Source organism: Neophocaena asiaeorientalis, unplaced genomic scaffold (genome assembly GCF_003031525.2).
Source record: "Neophocaena asiaeorientalis asiaeorientalis breed wild unplaced genomic scaffold, Neophocaena_asiaeorientalis_V1.1 scaffold24, whole genome shotgun sequence".
NCBI lineage: Eukaryota > Metazoa > Chordata > Mammalia > Artiodactyla > Phocoenidae > Neophocaena > Neophocaena asiaeorientalis.
The window spans coordinates 3405323-3418156 of record NW_020185317.1 but is presented as its reverse complement, the minus strand read 5'-3'; positions in this window follow the sequence as shown (position 1 = coordinate 3418156).

The following is a 12834-nucleotide window of genomic DNA, read 5'->3' as shown; positions in this document are numbered from 1 at the left end:
TTAGTTTCTTGTACAGTTCAACATAATACTGCATGACCCAGCATTTCTATTCATAGGTACTTCCCAAGAGACAAAAACAACAAAGCATCTGTCCACAAAGACTTGCACCTGAATGTTCATAGCAGCCTTAATTAATTCTAATAGTCCCAAACTGAAACATGCCAAGTATCCATCAAAAGACAAAAAAGTTAGCAAATTGTGGTATATTCATAAAATAGAATACTTCTCAGCAATAAAAAAAGAACAAACTACCGATACAAACAAGATAGATAATCTCAAAAATATCATATTATAAAATTCTATCTGGCATGCAAGTATAGGCAAATCTATGGTTATAGAAGTCAGAACAGTAGTTGCCTAAGGAAGAGGGACCTGGTGGTTGACCAGAAGTGGGGAATTAAGAACTTTCCTAGGTACTGTAAGTGTATCTTGATTGGGACATTAGTTTCAGGGGTGTATACATGTATTAAAATTCATCAAATTGCCCACTTAGTATCTGAACATTTTATCTGATGTAAATTGTTCTTCCTTAATTAAATAACTTAGATTATCATTGTCCTTAACCACATTAACAATCTAAAAGAGAAAATTATATGATTATCTCAATGGTTGAAGAAAAAATCGTAATCAAATTTAATATCAATTTATGATAATCAGTTTTTAGTATATTAGGAGTAGAGTGACACTTTGATCTAATGAGTTGACAATACGCATAATACTTAATAATGAAGTTTGGAAAAGTTCGAGACTGAGAAACGATCACCATTTCTAGTTCATGCTGCACTATAGTGTCTTAGCCAGTATAGTCTGGCAAAGAAAAAAAATGAACAAATGTATAAAAAATGAAGAGTAAGGAATAAACTGAATTGTGGACAACACAATTGTGTATTTAGAAAATTTAAAAAGCTATCCCCAGCTGACTTTTTTAGACTCAATAAGAGAGTTTAGCATGTTACTAAGCACAATGCCAATATAAAAAAGTTACATTGTTATATTCCAGCCACAAATGTTTTGAAAACAAAATTAAAAGTAACATTTAAGTAATATTTAAATACCAAATATTAGAAATAAATATAACAAAAATTTACAAGACTTTTATCCATAAACTTATGGATGGGTACTAAAGGGAACTGTATAAGAATTAGGTAAATAAAAGAATATACAATATTCATGATTTGACAGACTTAATGTTGTTTACAGATGCTTTTATCCCAAATTATTTTGTATATTTAGCACAATTTAAAATATGTTTGTGTTATATGATGTTTGATGCTAAAAAGTACATGAAATTCAACATGGCAAGAATTGTCAAGACACACTTGAAGAACAGGATGAGAACCTTGGCTCTACTAGATAGTAAAATTTATTATAAATTGACAGTTATTATGACAGAATTGATTTGGCCAAGGTAGAAAACATAAACATCAGGAAGCAGTGGTTCTCAACTATGTGCAGTTTTGACCCTCTAGGACATTTTGCAATGTGTGAAAACATTTTGAATGTCTGGGTTGGAGGATGGGAGGAAGAGTGGGTAGATTGGCTGGGATCTAATGGGTAAAGGCCAGAAATGCTGCTAAACATCCTAAAATTCACACACAATTCTCTCGAAATAAATAATTTTCCAGTCTAAAATGAATGTTGCAGCTTTTGAGAACTGTGGAGTATTCAGAAGTGGAACCATGCATATTAGGATTATTAGCTAATATCAAAGGTGGAAATGAAGAATACTAGAAAAAATGATATTTCCAGTAAATGATACTGGGACAATTAGAAATTCAAGTTGATGAAAACTTGACCCTAACTCATAGCTTATACCACAATTAAATCAAGATGGCTTGTAAAACTAAATGTGAAATAATAGAGATTTTAGAAGGTAAAGCATGAGGGAATCTTTATAACCTTGGGGCAGAGAAAGACTTTATATACAGGAAACTAAAATCCTAATTATAGGTGAAAGGACTGCAAATGTGGCTACGTGAAAAGTAAGAAGTTTTGTTTATCCAACGACATAGCTTGTTGAAAAGCAAATTGGCACAGCCTCTGGGGGGGAAGAAGATAAGAGGAGAAATGCTGGGGGCAGAGGGACATCAAGTGCCAATGTTCTGGTGTGGGAGAATGCTTGATGGATTTGAAGAACAGTAAGAAGCCTGGCTGAAGAGGGTTAGAAGAGTAGTAGGAGTAATAGACAATGAGATTAGAAAATTTATAATAAACCAGATTAAAGTAGCCAGTTTTAGGCTATTTTGTAAGGATTTTATTCTAAAAGAGGAGGACTGAGGCTTTACCATTGGATTTAGCACCCTGTAGGTCATTGAACCATTAGAGATGTTTACAGTGGGTGTGGTGGGGGTGGTGTCTACTTGTGTGGGAGAGGGGAAAATAGGGATGTTGCAAAAACCTGATTGGAGATTCAAAAAGGAATGTAAAAAATTAAGACAGTGATGACTAATAACTCTTCTGAGAATTTTTCATATAAGAGAAGTAGATAAATAGGATCCTAGGGCTTCCCTGGTGGCTCACTGGTTGAGAGTCAGCCTGCTGACGCAGGGGACACGGGTTCGTGCCCTGGTCCGGGAAGATCCCACATGCCACGGAGCGGCTAGGCCTGTGAGCCACGGCCGCTGAGCCTGCGCGTCCGGAACCTGTGCTCCGCAACAGGAGAGGCCACAACAGTGAGAGGCCTGCGTACCGCAATAAAAAAAAAAAAAAAAGGATCCTAGCTTAAGGGGGGGTAGAAGGGATTTTTTTTTTTTTTTCAGTAGGCAAAGTTAATGGGCCAATCAGCATGGTTTTGGTTGTCTGTCCACATTCAGCTGCAGAGGTAAATAAGCTGGGAAAATAAAGTTAGAATTAATAATGTTTTTCATTTAGTCAGGTACTTAAAATGAACCAAGAAAGATGCAAGATATTTTAGGATATATATATATATATACTGCGCCACCAGGGAAGCCCTGATATTTTAGGATATATGAAAAAAGTTTCCTTAAGTCTTTAAGAGACACTGAAAAAGTGGTCAATAGATTATGGGTCCCAGTAGGGTCAAAATAGTCCTGATATGGAGGTATTGGATATCTGCTGAAAAGAAAAGAAGTGGTGATTTGAGATGCTTGAAACTGAGATTTTAGTGGTGTCACAGTTATTAGCCATGACAAACTCTTTTGTATGATGATAGAGAATGGACATATGAGATATGTGTGAAGACAAGATCACTGCAAGAGAAGAAAAATTATGCTTCATCATTTTATGTTAGGGTCATTTATGAGTGTCCTGAAATGACTAAAATGGTGATAGGAATAGCATTGAGTTAGTAACAATGAATCAGTAACTAAAATCTTTGAATATCTCAAATGAATCACAGACTTAGAGTAAAATACAAAGCTATAACATTCCTAGAAAATAATATAAGAAAAAAAATCGATGACATTGGGTGTGGCAATGACTTTTTAGATACAACACCAAAGACATGGTCCATGAAAGAAATAATTGATGAACTGAATTTTATGAAAATTAAAAACTTCTCTACAAAAGACAATGTAAAGAAAATGAGGAGACAAGCACAGATTGGGAGAAAATGTTTGCAAAAGACACATCTGATAAGGGACTGTATTCTAAATCATACTAAGAATATTTAAAGTTCAGTAAACTAGGAATAGAGGAAAATCTTTCAACTTGATAAAGACTCATATACACTCTAGCTTTCACAATATTCAACACTATCCAATTCTTTTTCAGAAGTACGACTTCACTGGTAAAATTAAAAGCTGAGTGGCTACTATTTACTATCTCCTATTTGATGTGAATTAAACCGTAAAGGAATTGTAACACAAGTGACAGTTTTACACAGAATAAACCTTGATGTTAAAGAAAACAATATATATGGAATTTACTTAGGTGGTTATAGTGATTAAGGTCAAGGCCCTCTATATGCATTACACACTCTGTCTAGTGACATACGTTTGAAGACACAGTAATATAATGAATCAGTCAGAGCCTACATTTCAGCTCAGCTGGTGGAAAGATAATAATAAAATTTGTGGAACAGAATTGTTCTATTGATCTCTCCTAAATCTAATCTCCTTTGTGGTATCTACCGATCACTAGGTTTCTACCCCTACAGGACTCTTGCCCTAAAGCAGTGACAGCTGGGGTTGCTATTATATCAAGAATGTTTTCATTAAGCCCTGTCATCCATTATTCGAATACAGTCATCAAAAACATGGCAGCAAGTACTTCTCATGAGTCTGACCATTCTATAATAGCATAAATGAATACACACACACAAACACACCCACATACAAACACACACATATTTTCTAGTCTAGGCTTATTAACATGGAAAGTGATTGGGGCTGAATCAGATTAGAAAAAAATCTTAATTTCCCCCCCTCTCTCTATCAATTAAATTAGAATAGCAGGAGTCAAAACATGGAAATGTGGGTGCTTTCTTACTTTGTAGTAAAAAACAATAGTCGTATTCAAGACACTGAATATCATTTTTAAAAGGAAGTAGAAGCTCATTTCAGTGACAGTATGACCTTCAATAATGTCCACACTCCTGCTGCCTCTAAAATGGCTTTTATGTTTCAAGGGTATCTTTTCTGTCTTCAGCCAAGATTTTAAAATACAGAGGTGAGGTCAGGTGTCTCGTAGAAAGATAGATTCAGGGAAGACAGATCCAAGAAGGAATAATAATTCCAGTTAGTGATTTTGATGAGTAAAAACTAAGCAAACTATTTGCGTGTTAAGTCAGTGTGGAAATATAATTTCTGTATTCTTTTTAATAAAAGGAACTAGTAATTTGAATTAGTGGAAAGTAAAACTGTTATTTAGTTATATATGTATATGTTATTTATAATAAATATAGATAAAAATTGATAATGTGGTATATTCCCCATTGAAAATCACCTACCGTTTTAATGAGGCCTGGGAAAAATCCAGTATTTTGAAGGAATGAATAGGAAGAATTTCAGTTAAAGATGATATTAGTATTCTTGAAATTTTTGAAAATTTAAAAACATTTAAAAACCTTTCCTTACCTCTTTCGTGTCTAGCTATAAAAGGTGCAATAAATATGTTGAAAAGGGGCTAATGACATCCCAGTATCTAACATTATCATTTTTAAGACTTCTATGAACTACAATTCGATAATTACTGCTAATTAGTATATAAGGATAGCAGAATTACTAGAGTGTATAAGAGAGTCAGCAATATGTTGAATGTATTCATCCAGGGATCAGTGGGGCTGACATTTTCTTTGCTTTTTTTGTTAACACTGAATAAAGACTTGCTCTTGGTCTTTATTAACTCCAAATGTGATTTTGCTCACAATTTTCATTAGTTTATATTTTACACTATTCATATTTATGTCTTTGATATATTGCTCTTTCTTATGTATAGCTCAAGGGACTTTAACATATTATTCATGGAGAACTGAAATCTAAAACCAAAATTGCAAACTGAACTGTGAGGAATTTTTACATTTTGAAAGTTCTTTTTTACTCTTAAATATTGAATCTATTTTTGAATAATTTCTTATAAGAAGAATAATGCTTAAAATCACAAATCCTTTCTAAGGATATGACCATTACATTGACTATGTCATGATCTCAAATGTAAAGGTAGCCTGGTTTATGTGTAAAAAGTAGAATGAAGGTAAATTAGGTCCATCCAGACATAGCAATGGACAAAAAGTTAAAGATGAAGAAAGGTCTGTGCTAGTAACATTAAACTGTTAAAAAAAGAAATTAAAATCTCAAGTAGTCTGTTACATATTCTTTTAAAAATATAATGCTAGTTAAATTCATTTTTAAAAAGGAGCTAATCAATACCAAAAAAACAACCCAATCCAAAAATGGGCAGAAGACCTAAATAGACATTTCTCCAAAGAAGATATACAGCTGACCAACAAATACATGAAAGGATGCTCAACATCACTAATCATTAGAGAAATGCAAATCAAAACTACAATGAGGTATCACGTCACACCAGAATGGCCATCATCAGAAAATCTAGAAACAATAAATGCTGGAGAGGGTGTGGAGAAAAGGGAACCCTCTTGCACTGTTGGTGGGAATGTAAATTGATACAGCCACTATGGAGAACAGCATGGAGGTTCCTTCAAAAACTAAAAATAGAACTACCATACAACCCAGCAATCCCACTACTGGGCATACACCCTGAAAAAGCCATAATTCAAGAAGAGTCATGTACCACAATTTTCATTGCAGCTCAATTTACAACAGCCAGGACATGGAAGCAACCTAAGTGTTCATCGACAGATGAATGGGTAAAGAAGATGTGGCACATATACACAATTGAATATTACTCAGCCATAAAAAGAAACGAAAGTGAGTTATTTGTAGTTAGGTGGATGGACCTAGAGTCTGTCATACAGAGTGAAGTCAGAAGGAGAAAAACAAAAATGTGTTAATACATGTGCATATTAATGCGTGTATGTGGAATAAAAAAAAAAAATGGTTCTGAAGAACCTAGGGGCAGGACAGGAATAAAGACACAGATGTAGAGAATGGACTTGAGGACACAGGGAGGGAGAAGGGTAAGCTGGGACGAAGTGAGAGAGTGGCATGGACATATATACACTACCAAATGTAAAATAGCTAGTGGGAAGAAGCTGCATAGCACAGGGAGATCAGCTTGGTGCTTTGTGACCACCTAGAGGGGTGGGATAGGGAGTATGGGAGGGAGATGCAAGAGGGAGGAGATATAGGGATATATGTATATGTATACCTGATTCACTGTTAAAAAGCAGAAACTAACACACCATTGTAAAGCAATTATACTCCAATAAAGATGTTAAAAAAAGAAAAAAGGAGCTAAATGATACAAATGAATAGATTCTCATGGGCCCTGAATCACAACATTAACATTACTACTTTGTACTCTAAAATGTCAGGCATGTTCTTCTTTAGGGTTATCCTAGTAGATCTTTCTTCCTTGCTATTTATCCATAGCTACTAATACCAAAGGAAATGTGATGCCTAAATGCATGGTGATAATAAGTATTAAGAAATTATTACTTGTACCATCCTCCTTTCATTCATTCTTTCAGTGAATGATGGACATCTTTATGATTCATTTCACCATAGGTCACCATAGGCTGGGTTCGATCCTTGGTCAGGGAACTAGATCCCACATGCCAAAGTGAAGATTCTGCGTGCCTTAAGTAAGACCCAGCACAGCCAAATAAATAAATAAAATATTTTTTAAAAAATAAAATGAAACAGGTGTTAGGAACTCACTTCCCTAAAGGCAGAGCTCCCTGGACTAAGGTCTAGATTTCTTTATGTTTTCAAAATTCCTAAGGTGTTTGTCCTCTTTTTTAATCCTAAAAGGCTTATCTTATTCTTGCTAAACTTTTAGTTTATTTTTATTACAATGATAGGAAACAAGAAAAAAAGGGAGAATTTATAAAGATCCCACCAGAATTTCCTCCAGTCTCTAGCTCCATAGATTACAAATCTTAACAATTTGTTGTGCATCTTTCTGGACTGTTTCTATACAATAACAAAAGATGGATCTATGTATCTGAGCATACACGTGTATAAATGTGCACCCATAAAATATGAATATACAATTATATATATGTATATGTGTGTATTATACGTATATACACACACACAATTTTAAAAACAAATACAGGTTTACATTAGTCATATATATTTCTTTTTCTCTCCAATATCTTCATATCTTTTAATAAATAACAATCTGCCCGTCTCTTTTTAGTTACATCCTATATCCTTTCCTTCTTAACTGAGCTCCTTGAAAGAGTAGTGCAAACCCCTGGTCTTCACTTCCCAGGTACCAATCACTTATAGTGGCACTATGCCTTGATAACATCACTCCACAGAAACTTCTCTTGAAAAAGACACTGATGGTCTCTTTATGGAAAAATTTAATAAACACTTTCTGGTTTTTTATCTTGGTATAAATCTAAGCTATATTGCCTAATGAATGAATTATTGTTCCTTAGCTTTCATTTTGTTTTGTTTTCTGCTTCCATATCTTCCTTGACATTCTTTCCTTACTAGTATTTATTCTTAGTCTCTTTCATGAGTTTCTCATTTTGCTCTAATGACATTTAGGGTCTTCCATGAGTCTTTAATTCTTTCCTCTCAATATATTCGTCCTTTGAGTGATCTCATTCCCTCTCAGGGTTTACCCTACAATCATGCTAAATGATCCAGCCCTAACTTTCTAAGTATGGCCTATTCTGGAGCTAAAAATAATGCCAACTGCCCACTACTCCTGTGTCCTGTGGATTCGTCAAATCTGTCCTACCTCATATTGAGCTCATCATCTCTGTCTGTGACCCACCTCCACCCTCCTCCGCCCTGTGGTTTTCTTTGTATTCCGTATGTTGCCAGTTAATAGTATTACCAAATTAAATTAGTTAGAAACCTGGAAGTTATCCCAAACTCTTACCTTTTCTAATCAGTCTAGTTCCTGACAATTTTACTTCCTAAATATTTTTTTCAGATATTTCACTCTTTTTTTATTACCACCAAAACAGAGTTTTGAGGAGAGAAATGAGAGGCCACTTCTAACTATGTACAAGTTGTCTTTGAATCTAATCATAAATTAAGGCATTGTAGGAAAAATAAATATGAAGATAGTCTTGAAAGGTTGGGGGGTCCAGTCAGATAGAGGAATAAGCATAGAGAGGGGAGGAAGTAGAAGTTATTACTGATAGGGCAGTTTCAGACCAAACAGAGGCTTATGAATGCCAAGCTGTGTGTGGAATTTGAATTTTATTTTAGGATACGGCTATCATTGAAGAATTATCAGTAGAAGAGTGACAGGATTAGAGTTGTGTTTTAGGGTTATTCATCTGATCACATGCATTGTTTGGGCTGAAAGGCAAAAAAATCTGAAGGTGGCAAAACCAGGTCAGAGACTTTTGAATAAAAATATAACAAGTAAAAAAAGGTGTGAATTAGATTCCAAAGTGAATCAAAAGAAAGGTAATACATTGAAGGACTTTGTTATACTTCTAATTTAAGCTGAAAGAGACTTTACCAAGAATAAAGTGCAAATTCCTTTGGTTAATTATTTATACATTTTTCTCATTATGTAGAATTATATTAAAATAAGGAGAGATTAATTAAACAGTAAAGTTTATATCTTCTAAAGTTGATTTAATAATTCTGCCTAATTCTTTATTTATTTGACAAAAGTATGTGAAAGAAAATACAGAAGTTTCAGATGACTTAGGAAAACAAATGGAAGTGTCAGCTTTCTGCGTGCGCCATTACATTCTCACCTAGAGTGGACAATGAACAAACTAACATCAGTCACCTTTGTTTGCCTTGTAAGATATACTTAAAGTATCCAAACACATTGGTTTCATTGCTGTAAATACTGTTTAATAAAATTGATATTTCTCTTACCACACCTGCTATGTTCTGACAGTAAATAGTGCTATCTACTTAGTAAAATCAACGTTGTTGTAAGGCTTAGCAGATATTTTAGGGCACAGACACAAACCTTATAATGAGTGAGTTCAAGAATAAATTTTAACATCAGTTTGTCATTTCGTTCATTTAATTTTTTCTTCCTGATCTGTCTTGTAATTAAAGGGCCAGAGTGCAATGGTTTGAATATAGAGAGGCTTCTAAGATATATTTTGAAACAGATTATCTTCATAAAAGTGTCTTCACATTAGATTTTGGAGTGTCCAGAGCAATAATTAACCCTAGCATTTTACATTTCTGTGACTGTTGATAGATCCTTTCATCACTCCTTAGAGGGAAAAGGCTAGAATTTGTTGTTTCTCTGAGACAGAAAAAAAAAAAAATCTTTAAAGTGTGATAAAGTTTCCTATTATATCTTTAATCATAACTCTATGACCACTATGGATACCCAGAATTAATCATTTCACTTATGTCCAGAAATGGAAAAATAAAAGCAAGCTGATGCTTTTAATTATTACATGAACTATGTAGCAAGAAGAGCTTGGGATTCCAAATTAGATAAGCCAGATTCAATTCAGGTTCTGCCATTTACTGGTTATGTTAGCTCTGCTGGTGGCCTAATATCTCTGAATCTTATTTTTCTCATGTATGAAAAATTCACAGAATGTTGTGGGAATCAAATAAGTAGTGCATAGCACATAGCCTGGCCTGTTTCTAAAACATGTGGTTCAAGAGATTAGTGTTTAGCAAATTATCACATTCACTTACTGATATTTTATCACTAATAATTTTGAGGAATTTAGTAAAAAATTATATATTTTATTGATTTATCAAATACCTATCACTTCTACTCCATGTCGTGCCTTTTCTAGGTACTAAGGATAAAGAAGTGAATAAAATAAATTCCCTGCTCTTGTAGAGCTTCTGTTCCAGTAAGTGTAAACCAAAAGTAAGGTGATAAACTAACAAATATATAATATTTCAGGTGGTAATATGTTTTATGAAGAAAGGTTAAGTTGGTTAAGGAGAGGGAGGAAGACGTAAACTGGAGGCAGGTATTAGTTTAGATAGAATTGTTAAGGAATGAAACTCAGATTAGTGAAAATTTAAGCAGAGACCTGAATGAAGCAAGCAGGAGGATTATTGGAGTTCCTTCCCCAGTGAAGGAAATGAGCTTAAAAATGGCACGGAGATGGGAAAAATCTTGGCGTGTTAACTCTCACCAGAATTCTACTAGGTAATACATTACTTCACCCAGCAAGTCTTAAAGGTGTTAATTAAGAAGCAATGTATATGTGATATTGAGGTCAGAAAAGTGTTAAAGATGTAACCACATAGAAATTTTCTATATAAGGGGCTGAAGCACAGGATGAAATTGTCTATACACATCTCACACACAGCATATTTAAATTTAATGGTAAGTGAAGTTCATTAGAGTAAACTTAAGGATTTAAATGATGACGTACTAAAGAATCTTAGAAGTAATGTTGAAGGAATTATTAACCTTGAAACGAATTAATTCAATTCTGGAATATAATTCAAAATTCATCTGCTTTGTATTTCTTCCAATTTTTCATATATCATCTTCTCTGATAACTAGTATGTCTACCTTTTGTGGGTTTTTGTTTGTTTTTTTTGCATGTGTTTTATTGTTTTGTTTTTGTTTTAAATAGTGGTGATATAATGACCTACGAGATGAAACCTGAAAAAACAAAACAAAACATATATATGTACATAATTTGTTAGAGCTAAAGCAGCACCTTCCTGGACTCCCAATTTTTTTTAAAGCTTCTATTTCAGTCTTCTTTGTGTGTGTGTGAAAAGCTCTTATTTATAGAAGATACTACTTCAAATCACATTTTACCTTAATTTGTGGATTTTTATGTGATGTACATAAAACACTAGAATTAGGCCCCACTTAGTTAATACACAGTTATGTGCCTAACTTCTTTTTTTCTTCCATTTTTTTTCTTTCAAATATAAGATCTCCATCTGGTTTTGAAAACAAATAAATCAAGTTTTTTCACTCTATAGGAATTAGGCTCATAGAAATAATGCTTGCATTCTTGATTCCCAAACGTTTATAGTATCCTGGGTACCTTCCAAATTTGAGGTTTTATGGTAGACATCATAATCTATTCCAGGGAGATACAGTAAGTTCCTGGTCTTAAAATCAGGAACTAAATTTGTATTCTTATTTTTGTTGCTAGCTAACTTGGTCATCTTGGCACAAGTAAAAACTTCTTGGACTTCACATTTTTGTGGAATATGCAGTGGTTGAATTAATTTCTAAAGTGTTCTATATCCTAACCATCTCAATTATATAGTATTTTAAAATATTCAGTTATTAAATGCTATATGAAATTCCATTGTTTTAACCATTACTTGTTTTAAATACTTTCAGAAACCCAAACATAATGTTGAATATCGTTTATACTTTGACATTCTCGGTTGCATATTCAGAGTAGACTATTAAAAAGTGTAAATATTTTAAACTTCTCCAAACTCACCTACTCACAAGCTGCTAGATTTCCTGCCTCCATATTTTATTAGTTTGAATTTTTTATCTCTAGTTGTATTTTTTCTATACATTTATTTTTTCTTCTTTACTGTATTGTAAACTCTATGAAGATAAAATATATATCTATTGATTACATCCTTTGATTTTTAGCACAATATGCAAAGCAGTCATGTATAAATAAATACATTGACAGATTCTTTCTTAATCAAGGACAATGGATAATAGGAATGATTCTTAGACTAGTCTTACTATGACATTGATTTATTATTGTTGTCAAGTAAAAGGGCCATATACAGAAATCCAACCATAAGAACTAGTGATCGATTTCCTTAAGCATCTTACATTTGAATTCAATTTATGTCCTATTAAATTAAGGGGAAATAAGTCAGGTAATGTCATGTCATGTAAATGCCTGATCGCACTTTTATTTCCATAGCAACCTGATTTAATATAAATATCATGCAATAAAACTAGATTAAATCAAAGAAAAATGGTATTGGAGAGAAAAAAGGACTTTATCTAAAACTGCTACTCTGTCAATCTCTTCTTTCAAGTTTTCTCCAAAGTAAAAGTACCATTTCAAAGGATATATGGCATAAAAATACCTGCTCTTTGTTAGAGTAAGATTAAATTTACTCATTTAATTGTTTGTTTTTCTGCCACATTTCATTTAGATTCTAGGGTAAGAGTAAACAAAGTTCTTTGTTTCTCTAATATATATTTTAATATACATTTTTGTTTTGAAATTCTGTACTAGAAGCAGAGGCTGAATTCATATTAATCTTGACATGTTTATATTTTAAAATCTTTAATGAACAAATTTGCAAGAGTTATTAAACCTAAGAAAGAAGTAATTCTGTTTTTTTTTTTTTTTTTTTTTTT